Here is a 14559-nt window from a genome sequence, read left to right as displayed (position 1 = left end):
CGCTCACTCATCGGTAGGTGGGAAGGGGCAGAAGACTAGGTCCAGAAGCGTGCAGCAGTGTTCCTTCAGGACCTTGCTGCATCGGGGGCCAATAGTAGAGAATGAAGGTACTGAAGGAGTCATACTGCCAATTCAATTCAGACTTTATTTATATAGAGTCTTTCACAACAGAGGTCCCAAAGCTCTTTAAACAACGTGTTTGTACCGGATCTAATACACTGTACATGATGTGGATTTAGAGGAGTTCTAAAGTACTGTAGGTATGCCATGGAGCTGGAGCAGCATTCATTGTCTACAGCTGTGGTTTGGGACGGATATTGGATTTTTAGTCTAATATTCTCCAATGTATCAGTCGCTGCTACTAATTTCAGCAGGGATATCTGATCTAGTTTGTGTTTTACGGTTGGTAAGTTTAGTCACAGGATTGAAAAGGAATCTCTTCTAATATTTTAATTTAATAATAATTAGGGAGCCTGGGTTAACTCACTCAGCAATCCAAGACCTTTATAATCTTTGAAGGCTTCCGCTACCCAGACTAGACCAGTCAATAGCAGATGATTATTTCGATGGGGAGAGACGAGCAAAATGTCTTGATAAACTTGGGTAACAGATCTAAGAAGGCAGCTGAGTTTCAGTATTGTAAACGCCAAGCCCCAAATACTGAGGGTAAAGACTGGTAATCTTAGACACAAGAAAGGGAGATTACTGTGGGCCAATCAGAAAACCCCAGGATCGCCTACAGAGCCGGAGCAAACACCCCCCTAGAGACAACACAAAGGAGTAAGAGAACAAGTATGAAACATACGTACAATGAGAAATCAAAAAAAAAAAAAAAGTTACAATACCTGTTACGCTGCAAAATAGAACAAGGCCCATCTCTACAACGTTATGAACAATTCTGATACTTGGCCACATGGACTTCTTGGGCCTTTCTGGCATGTTTGATACCTGGTCATGCAAATCGAATTGAAATGTCTTTCCTAGGATTCATAACATCAGTGCAGCTTTCAGGACCTACTAGTGAGCAAGTTCCACCTTGGCTGGATATCAGATAGTCCAGAGCAATGAGGTTCTGCAGAATCATCATTCTGTGGGAGGCTAAAGCTAAGCTGATGTTGCTCAACGCAAAAGCAGTGTTATTTATCAGTTGCTCCATTTGTCTTGAGGGTACAGACCTGATCCAGGGATTGACAGGGATGACACCATATTATGGAATTACAGCTCCTAGAGAGCTCTCTGCTGACAAGTTAAACCTGGAATACAGGTGCCACTCTGGTCAGTGCTGCCAGCTGTCAGGCTTAGTTTTTCTCGTTTACCTCTTATGGATGGATACAGGTATGCAAGGGTGCATCTGCCATTAAATCTAGCAATTCAGACCACGCAGTGGTTATACAGAGCCAGTATGTTCCTACTAGTGCGTTCTGTGTGGTTCTGTAGAACACACAAAGAAAGCATACAAGGGACACTGTCTGTCCCTTAGAAGAGGCTGTTATGGTGATGCCCAGTGTTGATATCTTCAAAACTGTCAAAAGTGTAAGCCAGTTGCCCCATCTGGAGGCTGTTACTGAGAACACACGGCCATTGTTCAGCAGTGCCGACACAGAATGAGGACATTTCACTGGGACACTCTGCTCTAGCGTCTGCGCCGCAAATTCCAACAGTGCCAGATAAGTGGCCTGTACTGCTCTTCAATATAGACCCATTTCACATGCTACAGAATCTAACTTAGCTGAATAAGCTGGATGCTGCATACCACCATGTTCCTGATTCAGACAGTAGGTCATAAAACCAGTGTCTTCATGCCTAGACAGACTTGCTTGGATCACAAAGGTGCAGATATCAAGGCTGATTTCAAATTTGCAAAAGCAGTGGTTGTGTCTGTGTGCATAAGAGGGGCATGTTGCCCAGGGATACCTTAAAGCAGATGGTATGATGGTTGTAAAAGTGCAGGATTCTGATCCATCTGAGTGGAACTCAAGTCCTACACAATCTAGCGTGTTGCATGACTGACCTAGAGAGAAGGCTACAGCTGGAAGTTGATGCTGGCGCAACTGTTTGAGCCTTTTACACATTTTGTGGGCATTCAGTGCAGCTGTTTCGTGCTTTTTACATTCGCTGGTTAACTCTAGGATCCAGCTTATCCAGCTTATCCTTCAAATGCCCAAGTTTATAGCCCTAGTTTTGTTTTAGTACTTTAGTATTTTTGAGCATTTTGGCATTTTAAAATCATGAGGTGACGTGACAAACACCCAAACTACCAACACAATAAACTTCTCAGAAACAGAGATGGTAACAGCCACAAAACGCTAGGTTTTACAAGTGACAAAACTTCTCTCTTTTCAGAGAGGCTAAAGGTTACAGCAGCAGTAACAGATACACTTCCCTTGTTTCAGAGACTGACTTACTGACTTCTCTGACTCAGGAAACCAGAATTTCTCTCCGGTTTGAAATGGCGTTTATTCAAATAGTAAATTCAGCATACAGGAGACAGATTCAGTCAGGAGACTTGATCTTCAGTGTTGACGAGTATATTGATGCAGAGACGTTTGAGTACTTCATTGACAATCACTGCTTTAGGAGCTAAAGATCGTATATTTAACAGCCCAAATTCAACAAGAGAACTGCTTTTACTCAATTTTTTAAAAGCGAACTTTCTGACGTTACAATTACAAACCACACGGGGCACAGACAGTCTCGATACCGCAGGGTTTGTCTGAGATACTTGTGTGAAACTGATGTTACTTTTTAATACAGGCAGAGAAATGACCAAAAATTGGTGGAATCGAGTAAATCACTTACCTGCCCACTATCCATTTCACTAACCTGACTGGGAAGGGCCAGTCAGTCCTAGCATAGCACCTTCTTGACGTTCCCGGAGAGAACGATAGACGAAGACGTTGATCCTGGTGTCTTCTTTCAAATGGTGTCCATAATGTCCGAATGATTGTGCTGAAGCTGCCGGACAATGTACAGGACACGGGCACCTGAAAAAAAAAGGAGATTGTGGTGTTACTCGAACTTTTCAATGTTTAAAAGTAGAATCTTCAACAATGAAAACACTGCCCTGAGGAGTTGTCCTCAGTGACTGAGCAGGTGAAGGAGAAGAGCTGAGGACATTGAACCGGTAAGCTGAGTTGAAAATCAACTGTGGTGGAGAAACCCTTGGCTGATGCTCCAGGGTCCCTTTCCAGTGCGGGAGTTGAGACAATGACCCTGCGTCCATATCCCGTCGGCGCAGTTGGGACTGCCTCTACAACAGAAGCTGGATCTGTCAGTCAAGCTTGATGACCTCCCTGCAGAGCGTCTGGAGATCTCGTCCCTCCACGGTCACCATGTTCCTCCAGAGTACACACAAAGACAAACACAAACGACGGTCAGTGAGACAGAGCACTGTACACATCCTTTTACAAAATCACTAAAAGATTCTCTGGTTTAAACAACCCTAAGAATCTAAATATTACAAGACAATATCTTAGAATCTTCCCATTTAAAACAAATCTGGATCCCGAGACTGAAATGATCTTAAGGCAATGCTTTGGACATAGTCGTCCTTTGAGTCCTTTGAGTTGTATGCTGTCTCTGAAAACTCTGGACCCAGAGGAATACTGGGATCTCGGTGGAACCTCTAAAACTGTGGTAGTCGGATTTGCTTCTCCGTGATTAAAGAATCAACTCGATCAGTCAGTCTTAGGAATGTAGAGCAACACTTTAATCCTGCAGTAAATGTAACGCTGGTGGAAGACTTCAGAACTGAGTTTTTTCACTAAATGAATGATCTATATACAGCCTGATGAACAAGCTTCACTCCCTCTACCATTAATGAGGCCTTTTCATCTTGGAGAGAAAAAAGAGGAAATGTCTTAAAGGATCTGTTTATTGATCAAGGTTTGAATCTTTTGAACTTAGAACTGAATTTAATCTTCAAGCTCATTTTTTTAGGTATTTGCAGCTACGTAGTTTTGTGTCCACAAACTTCCTCGTCATTAGATACGGTTCTGAACGTCAACCCACAGATAAACATAATTGGCACCTTATCTGTTACTGAACTCCTTTCATATGAAACCCTTACAAGTATTAAAGCAGCAGTAGGTGCAGGACCCATCTGTCCATCAATATATTTACTGAATGGTGGTAAAAGATTGTAGATAACTCCTCATCTACATGTTTTTCTCTATCTCTACAAGATTTTTAAAGCAGATTTTCCGACGTTACAATTACAAACCATGACAACCTCAAAACTGCAGGATTTGTCTGAAATACTATGGATGACACTGATCCATGACTTACTTTTTAATACAAGCAGAAAAGTGACAGAATAAATGGGTGGAATCAAGTAAATCACTTACCTGCCAACTATGTAGTTCACTAACCTGACAGTGTGACTGGGAAGGGTTAGTCAGTCCTGGCCTGACACCTTCTTGATGTTCCCGGAGAGAACGATGGACCCCAGGCGGCTCAGGTGAAGCTCATCTCTGTGTTCGAGAACCGGACGCAACTGAAAGCTCTCCCAGTTCTCTATATACTCAGCGCAGACGGACGGAACTGTGAAGTCTGCAGACAAGAGAAATCTGCTCAGAGTAGAAACAGAACCTGATGCACGAGCAAAAGCAGTACTTGAACTAGTACATACTGACCTAGCTGCTCCTATAGATCCGGTGGGGGTGGGTACGAAAAAAAGGTTCCGCAGCAAACACTCCTGTGAGTCAGTCAAGACACTAAAAACACAGAGACTGATTATGTTCTAGATACTGTTGTATTGAAGGAGACTGGGTTGACCATGAGGCTGAAGCATGGAGCACCGGGCATTAGAAATATGACAGCGTTATGGGTGAATGATGAATAGAGGACAGGCTGAAGAATAAAGACTCTGAATGAAGTCATTTAGTAGCACTACGATATAGACCTGGAACCTTTCTGAACTTTTATTTAATATTGTGCATGTATTCTGTTTATTTCAAAGAGAGGTGTGTATACGCTCAACAGGCAGGAGAAACAAAGCTAATAATTCACACTCTTGATAAACTAGTTTAAGATAACAGAGTGTTTACAACAATTTAAAAACTTCACACAAGCTTCTAGCAAGACACCAGCTTTAACCTGCCTCTGACCGTGTCCACAGGTTAAACTATGGGGTTTTAGCGCCCCCACAAGGACAAAAAGAGGAATAGCAAGAGCCTCTGAGCAGTAGTTCTGTACTTTAACTCACTGCATCAGGAGAAGAATAGGAGAGAAGCATTGTGTCAAGGGAAGCAGGTGCAGGAGAGGAGACGAGAGGGCTTCCCTTGACACAATGCTTCTCCTGTATTCAATGACTCTACGCTGACAGAGAGAAAGCCTAACCTTTCAAAGAGGAGAGTATTTGGAGCAGCATGCTACACTTACAAACATGACAGATAGAAGCTAGAGTCAAAATGTGAAAGGGAGTCTTTGTAGGAACAACAAGAACAGTCCATCATACCTAGTCTACTATCAAGACACAGGGAAAGTGCTTAAACACAGGCTTGTGAAATTTCATACAGAGTGTGTTAAAGAACAGCAAACCCAGACTGACCAGTCAATGGCAGCTGATGATCCCAAGGGGAGAGGGGTGTGTACCCCCCATTCCAACAGTGTTGATCAGACTCCAGAAGAGGTTCAAGAGTCTTAAACTGATGCTCAAAATGGTGCTGAAACAGAGGGAGACAGACACAGTACACACTTTTCAAAAAGAGATAGGAAAGCACCTCAGTACTTACTGACTGGGTGTCAGATATTGAAGATCAGACACTGACCAAATAAATTTTAATACAAGCAGAAAAATGACAGAATAAATGATTATTAAAATAGAAAAACTATGTAAAATTCACTAACGTCAGGAACTCGCTGCGTCAGGAGGAGAACAGTAGAGCCAAGGAAAGTCGCCTTGCGAAGTCTAGGACACGGCATCTGGAAAACAGGAGACAGTGGTGTTACTCTTTGGGCTCGATACTTTTAAGTGGTTTTCAGTAGAATCTCCATCAATGAGAACACTTCCCTGAGGGGTTTCCTTGAGGGATGAAGCAGATGAAAGCTGAGGACCTCAAACTGGTTGGAAGAGATGAAAATCAGCTGTGGTGGTGACGCTTCGTTTTAAGCGTGTGAATTCCCCGGTCCCACTGTAGAGTTAAATATAAACGGACACAAGAGATTATATAAAAACTAACATTCAATTAAAAGAACACACACAGGCAGACATCACTGTATGGTGCTCCGGTTTCAGTTTGGACAAAGCTTATAGAAACACAAGTGACTCAGGCAATGGAGGTAAAGCTGAGAAGCCTCGACTCATCTCCCAGAAGCTCCAAAAAAAGATTGAAATTTAGCGCTGTACGACATTAAGAAGTCAAGGGAAAGTTTTCAGAAGATCATTAATTTGGATCTACAGTCAAAAACTCCTCACTGGTTTGTATAATGGCTAAAAATCTCAGACAATTTCCATACAAGGGAAGAAACAGGCCTAGCAGATCAACCTCACCATCTAAGCTAACAGACATGGAGGGATGAAGAGATTCTCTGTGCTTTGAAAACGGACATCTCCGAGCTTCTCTGGTCAGAACTCAAGTCCACACTTGCTGAAGAGTTCGAAGGCATAGAAGCAAAACTGCAGAAGTAGTGAATAACAGAACTCTGCTCCGCTCCGACTTTCAAGCACTGTATAATAATAAGAAAAGGAAAAATAACGTACAGTTATGAAGTAGGAGTGTGAGTAGGTGCTGGACATATGCTCATGTTAAAGTGTTCATGTTAAAGTCCATTCTGAGTAGAGGGACAGGCGTGATACCAACACGCAGGAACTGAGACCAAAAAAGGGCAACTCCAGGCAGGCAGCTCAGGACATGAGGGGAGAGAGAGAAAAAGATGAAGATTAGAACAAGCTTTACGTTTAGTGAGAGACCTGTAGCAGAAATAGTTACAGACACAACCACAATAATAGTAATCAGAGCAGGACAAAACACAGAACTGGAGAGTTCTCTGAAAGCTGGTGTAAAGAGAGAAGTTGTTCATCTAGATTTAAAGACTGAGAGTGTGTCTGATTCCCGGATATTAACAGGGAGCTTGTTCCAAAGTTGGGGGCTTTATAAAAGAACGCTCTTCCTCCTGCACTGGTTTTTCTAATACGTGGGACTGATGATAGGCCAGCATCTTGCGAGCGGAGTGTACGTGGAGGGCTGTAAGGTGTAAGAATTCCTCCAGATAATGTGGGGTCAGACCACTGAGAGATTCATATGTTAGAAGTATTTTATAATCTGTACTGAATTTAACAGGTAACCAGTGTCAGAATGAAAGAACTGGACTAATATGATCAGATTAAAAAAATGACACATTTACTCTGACCCCTCTCCCAGAAGCTGAGCATGCAGTGAGGGGAAGGTGGGCCTAAGATTAAAAACTGTAGATGGAGCAGAAACGTTATCTAGATGAAAATGGCTTTACACTGAAATCAGGAGGATAACACTGATAATCTGGGTTGATGATCATTTACCAGTTTTCCTACACTTAGGATGGAGGCAGCAGCAACACAATCACTGAATATCATTAAGAGTAGCAGTATTGAATGATGGTGTAGCAAAAGAATTTAGATCAATTCTAATAAGATTTTTAAAGCAGATTTTCTGAAGCTCCAGACAGACAGTCTCAATACTGCAGGGTTAGTCTGAGATACTGATATTCCTGTTTAAAACAAGCAGAAAAAATTATTATTAAATTCAGTTAATAATGTAAATTATTACCTGCCCACTATCCAGCTGCCTAATCTAGGGTCCTGTCTTTTTCCGAGTGGTGTCCAGAAGTGTGTGGCAGTGCTCCTTAAGGGCCTCACTGCATCATGTAGAGAAAAGTGGAGAAAGTTGGCAATGTCCAGGACTCCTGGAGGGAGAAAAGAAAAAAAAAAAAAAACATTTTAAAGAAAAAGGTGAAATTGAAGAACTGATAACCTCACACCAGTAAATTTAGATGAAAAGCAGCTGTGGTGATGGAGGAGCCCTCTGCTTTTCCAGGCCACGCCGACGGCCCCAGGCCCTTTCTGGTGCAGGAGCGGAGACAACAACCCTCTGTGTCCGCCATGCCGGTAGTGCTGGATTTAAGATGGCCATCGTTGGAGGAGTCACGAACAGACTCCAGCCTCGTCTTCCGTTAGAGTTTGGACTGCCTCTACAACAGCAGCAGTCAAGCTTGATGACCTCCTTGCAGAGCGTCTGGAGATCTCGCTCCTCCGCGGTCACCAAGTTACTCCAGAGTAAACACAGACAAACGCAAACAACGGTCAGTGAAAGAGTACTGTACAGCAAAACAGGGAGCAGAGAGCACAAGCATCACAACAACCGTCTCGGATGAAGACAGAGCTGATATTAAAGACTATAAAGTAGGGACTCAACTGTTCGTGTCGAATCAGTTTTAAAAGCAGAGCCGCATCAAAAAAAAAAAAAAAAGATTATATATATATATAAAATGTGTAGGATAGAATTACTGCGTTTATATATCAATTATTTTAGCCATTCAACATGGTCACAGGTAGACATAGGACATTGAGCATGGTAAGGCCCATCAGCTGTTTTGCTTGCTGGGGGGGATAAATATATCTCTATATATAGTAGATACCTTTATACTTAATAAAGCGCTACTAATCATAACTGTAACTATGTATTATGTCACGTGTATAGTCTGAACTCTGGGTATTATAAACACCCTTGTCTTAGAACCTTCAAAATGTCTAATTTGAACAGCCCTGAAAAACATTTATTTCCAAAACCTTGCTTTAGAATCTTTGAATTTTCTAAAAAAAAAAAAAATAAAAAAATAAAATAAGTGCAGATCCCTTTACAAAATTCTCTAGGTTGAACAGTAATGAATAATTAAATGTCCTAAAAATTTAATTTGTAATAAATTTGGATCCCTGAAAAATTTAAACAACCCTGAGAATAAAAATATTTTAAGACAATATCTTAGAATCTTAGAATTTAAAACAAATCTGAATCCTGAGATATTCCCAGTTCAGACAACTGAGAGACTGAAATGATCTTAAGGCAATGCTTTGGACATCTTCATCCTTTGAGTCCGGATCACTGCAACAAGTCAGTGGCCTAAAAAGAATGTGAATATTAAAATATCAAAAGGGATCCAGGTTAAAGTAACCTGAAGGTCTAAGAATACGGCGTCCCGTCTCCTCCTGTTTATTCTAAGTAAGGTAAGTGGTCTAATTAATTTACTTACAGTCACCTCGGGTACAGAGTCTCAGAGTCAGTAGAGCGCCTGAATTGACTCAGAATCACTCATTGGGATGACGGCGGCCGCCTCTGTCGGTTTCTGATCCTGTCTCTGAAAACTCTGGACCCAGAGGAATATTGGGATCTCAGTAGAACCTCCAAAACTGTGGTAGTGGGATTTGCTTCTCCGCGCTATAAGAATCAACTCGATCAGTCAGTCTTAGGAATGTAGAGAAACACTTTAATTCTGCAGTAAACGTAACGCTGGTGGAAGACTTCAGAACTGAGTCTGACCAAAAAAGAAAGAAAAAAAAAAAAAGAAAAAAATATTGCCGTACAGATTAGAAGAGCCTCTTCACTAAATGAATGATCTATATACAGCCTGATTAACAACATCGTTCACTCCCTCTACCATTGATGAGGCCTTTTGATCTTGGAGAGAAAAAGGAGGAAACGTCTTAAAGGATCTGTTTATTGATTAAAGGTTTGAATCTTTTGAACTCAGAACTGAATTTAATCTTCAAGATCATTTTTTCAGGTATTTGCAGCTACGTAGCTGTGTCTACAAACTTCCTCGTCATTATTAGATACAGTTCTGAACGTCAACCCACAGATAAAAAATGTAACTGGCACCATATCTGTTACTGAACTCCTTTCATAGGAAACCCTTACAAGTATTAAAGCAGCAGTAGGTGCAGGATCCATCTGTCAATCAAAATTCAGACGGGTCTGGACATGTACTGGCTTAAGCATGTTGGAGGTTTGGAGTCAAACTGTTTGAGGCTGTGGACAGGTGTCTTTTATACAGATAACGAGGTCAAACGGGTGCCAAATTACAGACCTCTCATCTCTCTAAATAGGAGAACTTGCACAGTCAGTGGCTGACTAAATACTTTTTTTGCCCCACTGTATATTTTATGTAAATTTTTCCCCGTTGTATACGCACACACAAATATATTTATCCATCAGCCCAAACTCAATGCAAAACTGATTGTACTCAGAAAGATGGAAGAACTTAAATTTAATATGATTTTTAAAGCAGATTTTCCAATGTTACAATTACAAACCATGACAGTCTCAATACTGCAGGATTTGTCTGAGATACTATGAGTGACACTGATATATTACTTTTTAATACAAGCAGAAAATGGACAGAATAAATGAGTGGAATCAAGTAAATCATGTAAATCACTTACCTGCCAACTATGCAGTTCACTAACCTGACAGTGTGACTGGGAAGAGCCAGTCCGTCCTGGCCTGGCACCTTTTTGATGTTCCCGGAGAGAATGATGGACCCCAGACGGCTCAGGTGAAGCTCACCTCTGTGTTAGAGGACCGGACGCAGCCAAAAGCTCTCCCAGTTCCCTATATAGTCAGCACAGACGGACCTGTCACGCAGCGGAGCGAGAAGAGCTGAGGAAACGGCTTGTTCACTCATCTGTAAGTGGTCAGGGGGTAGAAGACGATGATAATGGTGTCTGGCTTTTTCCAAACAGTGTCCAGAAGCGTACGGCAGTGCTTCTTCAGGGACACGCTGCAGCAGGCGGGGAATAGTGGAGGCTGAAGCCTGGAGTTCTGGTCATTAGAAATATGACAGCGTTATGGGTGAATGATGAATAAGTGAGGAAGAATTGAGGACAGGCTGAAGAATAAAGACTCTGAAATAAACAGAAAACAATTCAGAAAGGTTCCAGGTCTATATCCTAGTGCTACTAAATGACTTCATTCAAAGAGAGATGGGTATACGCTCAACAGGCAGAAGAAACAAAGCTAATAATTACCACTCAAAGCTTCTAGCAGGACACCAGCTTTAACCTGCCTCTGACCGTTTCCACAGGTTAAACTATGGGGTTTTAGCGCCCCCACAAGGACAAAAAGAGGAACAGCAACAGCCTCTGAGCAGTAGTTCAATAAACACCAGGAAGTTGAGTAAGAACACAAATTTAGCACATATCCACAGAATTACACCATCCATACTAACCTAAAACAGCTCAGTAGCGTGAACCATGTGAAGAAAACAGAAACCATGAAGATTCAGTAATACATAGGTAAACACTGAAGCTACATTGCTAAGGAGGAAGCTAGCATAGCAACAGAACTAAGCCATTCCCAAACTAAATGAACAGCAGCTTACTTTGTGTCTCAGATTTTAAATTAAAGGCACCCACAGCCACACAGCTTGAGCAGTTTCTAAAGGTCAATCTTCCAGAGGAGCTACAGAGCTCGGTCACACCGGCTCTTTCACCCTGCACACTGCTGCAAGACCACGCTGCTGCTTTACAGCGGAGGCTCCTGATTGGCTGAGACTCATTATATACTGACCAAATGAGGCTGAAGCTTCGTGAATATTAAATGAGGTCACTGATTTAAGGAGCTTTTGGACAGATCCTGGGTTGGAGATCCACTCAGACATTTACTGAGGATTACTCAGATGCAGGCTGTGAACTTCCTGAAAACTAAGGGTGGAACAGTTAAAGCTACTGAGTGATGTTTGGCCGATTCGTCTCCATATGGATCAGTAAAATGTATTTGTTCACATAATGGTTCAGAGTTCACAGCAACAGATTTAGTCATTGCTCTGTAAGCAGGGGATAAGGCGTGAGACCTCAGCAGCTATATATATGTATTCAATGACTCTACGTTGACAGAGAGAAAGCCTAACCTTTCAAAGAGGAGAGTATTTTGAGCAGCATGCTACACTTACAAACATGACAGATAGAAGCTAGAGTCAAAATGTGAAAGGGAGTCTTTGTAGGTACGACAAGAACAGTCCATCATACCTAGTCTACTATCAAGACACAGGGAAAGTGCATGCAATTTCACAAGCCTATGTTTAAGCAAAGTGTGTTAAAGAACAGCAAACCCAGACTGACCAGCCAATTACAGCTGATGATCCCAAGGTGAGAGGTGTGTACCCCCCATTCCAACAGCCAACAGTGTTGATCAGACTCCAGAAGAGGTTCAAGAGTCTTAAACTGATGCTCAAGATTCTGCTCAAACAGAGGGAGACAGACATAGCACACACTTTTCAAAGAGAGATAGGAAAGCACCTCAGTACTTTAAAGATCAGACACTGATCAGAACTGACCACTGCTACAGGGTCTGTAATGTACCACAGAGCTTTAAAGCCACAGTTCTGAGTTGACGCCATGAAAGAGGAGAGGACTTCTCTCACTGAAAATGACATTTACTCTGACCGCTCTCCCAGAAGCTGAACATGTTGCATGATTATCTGGATTAAAATGACTTGACCGAACCCAGCTCCCCATTGGTTTACAAACACACTGATATCAAGAGGATAATACTAATTTACCAGTTTTCCTACACTTAGAATGGCAGCAGCAACAATCTCTGAATAGTGTTGGTGCATTCAAAGAATTTGTCTCAATTCTAATAAGGTTGTTAAAGACAGTCTCGATACTGCAGGGTTTGTCTGAGATACTATGAGAAATACTGAAATAATTTTAATACAAGCAGAGAAATGACAATAAATGATTATTAAAATAAAAAAACTATGTAAAATTACTTACCTGCCAACTATTCAGTTCACTAACATCAGGAACTCACTGCGATGGGAGGAGAATAGTAGACAATGATTGCGCCAAAGGCATCACGCTGCCGCAGTGCCAAGGGAAGTCCAGGACACGCTATCTGGAAAACAGTAGACCGCGGTATTACTCTTTGGGCTTGATACTTTTAAGTGGTTTTCAGTAGAATCTCCATCAATTGGTTGACCTCTGTCTGGAGAGCTCGTTCCTCTGCAGTCGCCATGTTCCTCCAGAATAAAACAGAGACAGAAACACAAACGACAGTCAGTAAGAGAGTACTGCACAAAATGCAGGCGACCACGTGACTGCTTAAAACAAAGCTCTGTTGCGTCATTGACATGCAGTAACGTTTCAAGCGTGTCAACTCCCTGGTGCCACTGTAGACCCGAGCAGAACGAGATGAATATAAACAGACATATGAACTAAAATATTAATGAATTAAAATCTGCTCAAAGTAGAAACAGAACCTGATCCATGAGCAAAAGCAGTACTAGTACATACTGACCTAGCGGACCCCAGACGGCTCAAGTAAAGCATCTCTGTGCAAGAGGACCAGACGCAGCCAAAAGGGTTAAGTCTATTATATAGACATGGAAGAGTGAGGGAGACTGTGATGAAGATGAAGACAGAGCTGATATTAAAGGCTATAAAGTAGTGACGGTCGCTTGCTGCTCTGTGTTGAATCACGTGTCAAGCTTTCAAAGCAGGACCACATCGAAACAGCAGAAGGTGGTTGCTAAAGGGTTACAGTTAGTTAAAGGGAGTAGATCATAATCATTACTACTAATGGTCAGCAAGAATAACAGTTTATGACTGCAGGTGATGTGCAGATGTTCACAGTACTGAAAGTGAATCCAGGGCAGTTTTAGTTATTATATATTAGAAAGGAGAAATAGGATGATTCAGCTTTAATAAAAGATTGTTTTGTATTCTGCATGACTACACGGAGTAAAAATTCTAATTTTGCATCATAAATATAAAATCAACTACAGCTACAAATTAACTTTTTAAAACACGACTTAAAGATTAGAAAGTAGAGATGTGGTTAAAGAATGCTGGGTACATGCAAATGAACAACTGAAGAAGAAGGGAGTCACTGCAGCAGTTTGGCAATATTTTGGTTTATAACCAGACGAACACGGAGAACAGTTAGATGTGAACAGTGTTACAAGTAGTCTATATAGAAAACGGATCACCACAAAGGGTGGAAATACTACTAATCTGCAAGCGCATATCATCCAGCTCAGTTTGCTAAACTGGGTCTGACCCACAGAGAAGCAGTTCGCTGAATAAATAGACAAAAACAAATGCTTTCGCGAAATGTACAAAGTACAAATGACAGCACAAAATGGCGAGTGCACGCAACAAGTGGAACCTGTTATATTGTGAAGGGACTGCCTCCATTCAACTCAGTCTAGAAAAAGTCATCATTCAGAGAAAAGCTACAAACCTTGAAGTCTACTACTAAGCTACTAAGCCAGAGCTACTAAGCCAGAAGTACTTCAGTAAGACAGCGGTGCAGAGATGTAAAATAACGTACAAGCTCAAGTTGTGTATTTGATCAAGAGATCAATCTGGTGTTTACTGAGGATTACTCAGGTGCAGCCTGCGAACTTCCTAAAAACTAAGGATGAAATCATAAAAGCTACTGAGTGATAGCACACACTCCCCAAAGAGGGAGAGGAACGCACCTCAGTACTTAGCTGACTGATTCAGATATTGGAGATCAGACACTGACCAACACTGACTACTGCTACAGGGTCTGTAATGAACCACAGAGCTTTAAAGAG

This window comes from Salminus brasiliensis, chromosome 24 (genome assembly GCF_030463535.1).
Source record: "Salminus brasiliensis chromosome 24, fSalBra1.hap2, whole genome shotgun sequence".
Lineage (NCBI taxonomy): Eukaryota > Metazoa > Chordata > Actinopteri > Characiformes > Bryconidae > Salminus > Salminus brasiliensis.
The sequence above is the reverse complement of the archived record's forward strand: the minus strand, read 5'-3'. Positions refer to the sequence as shown.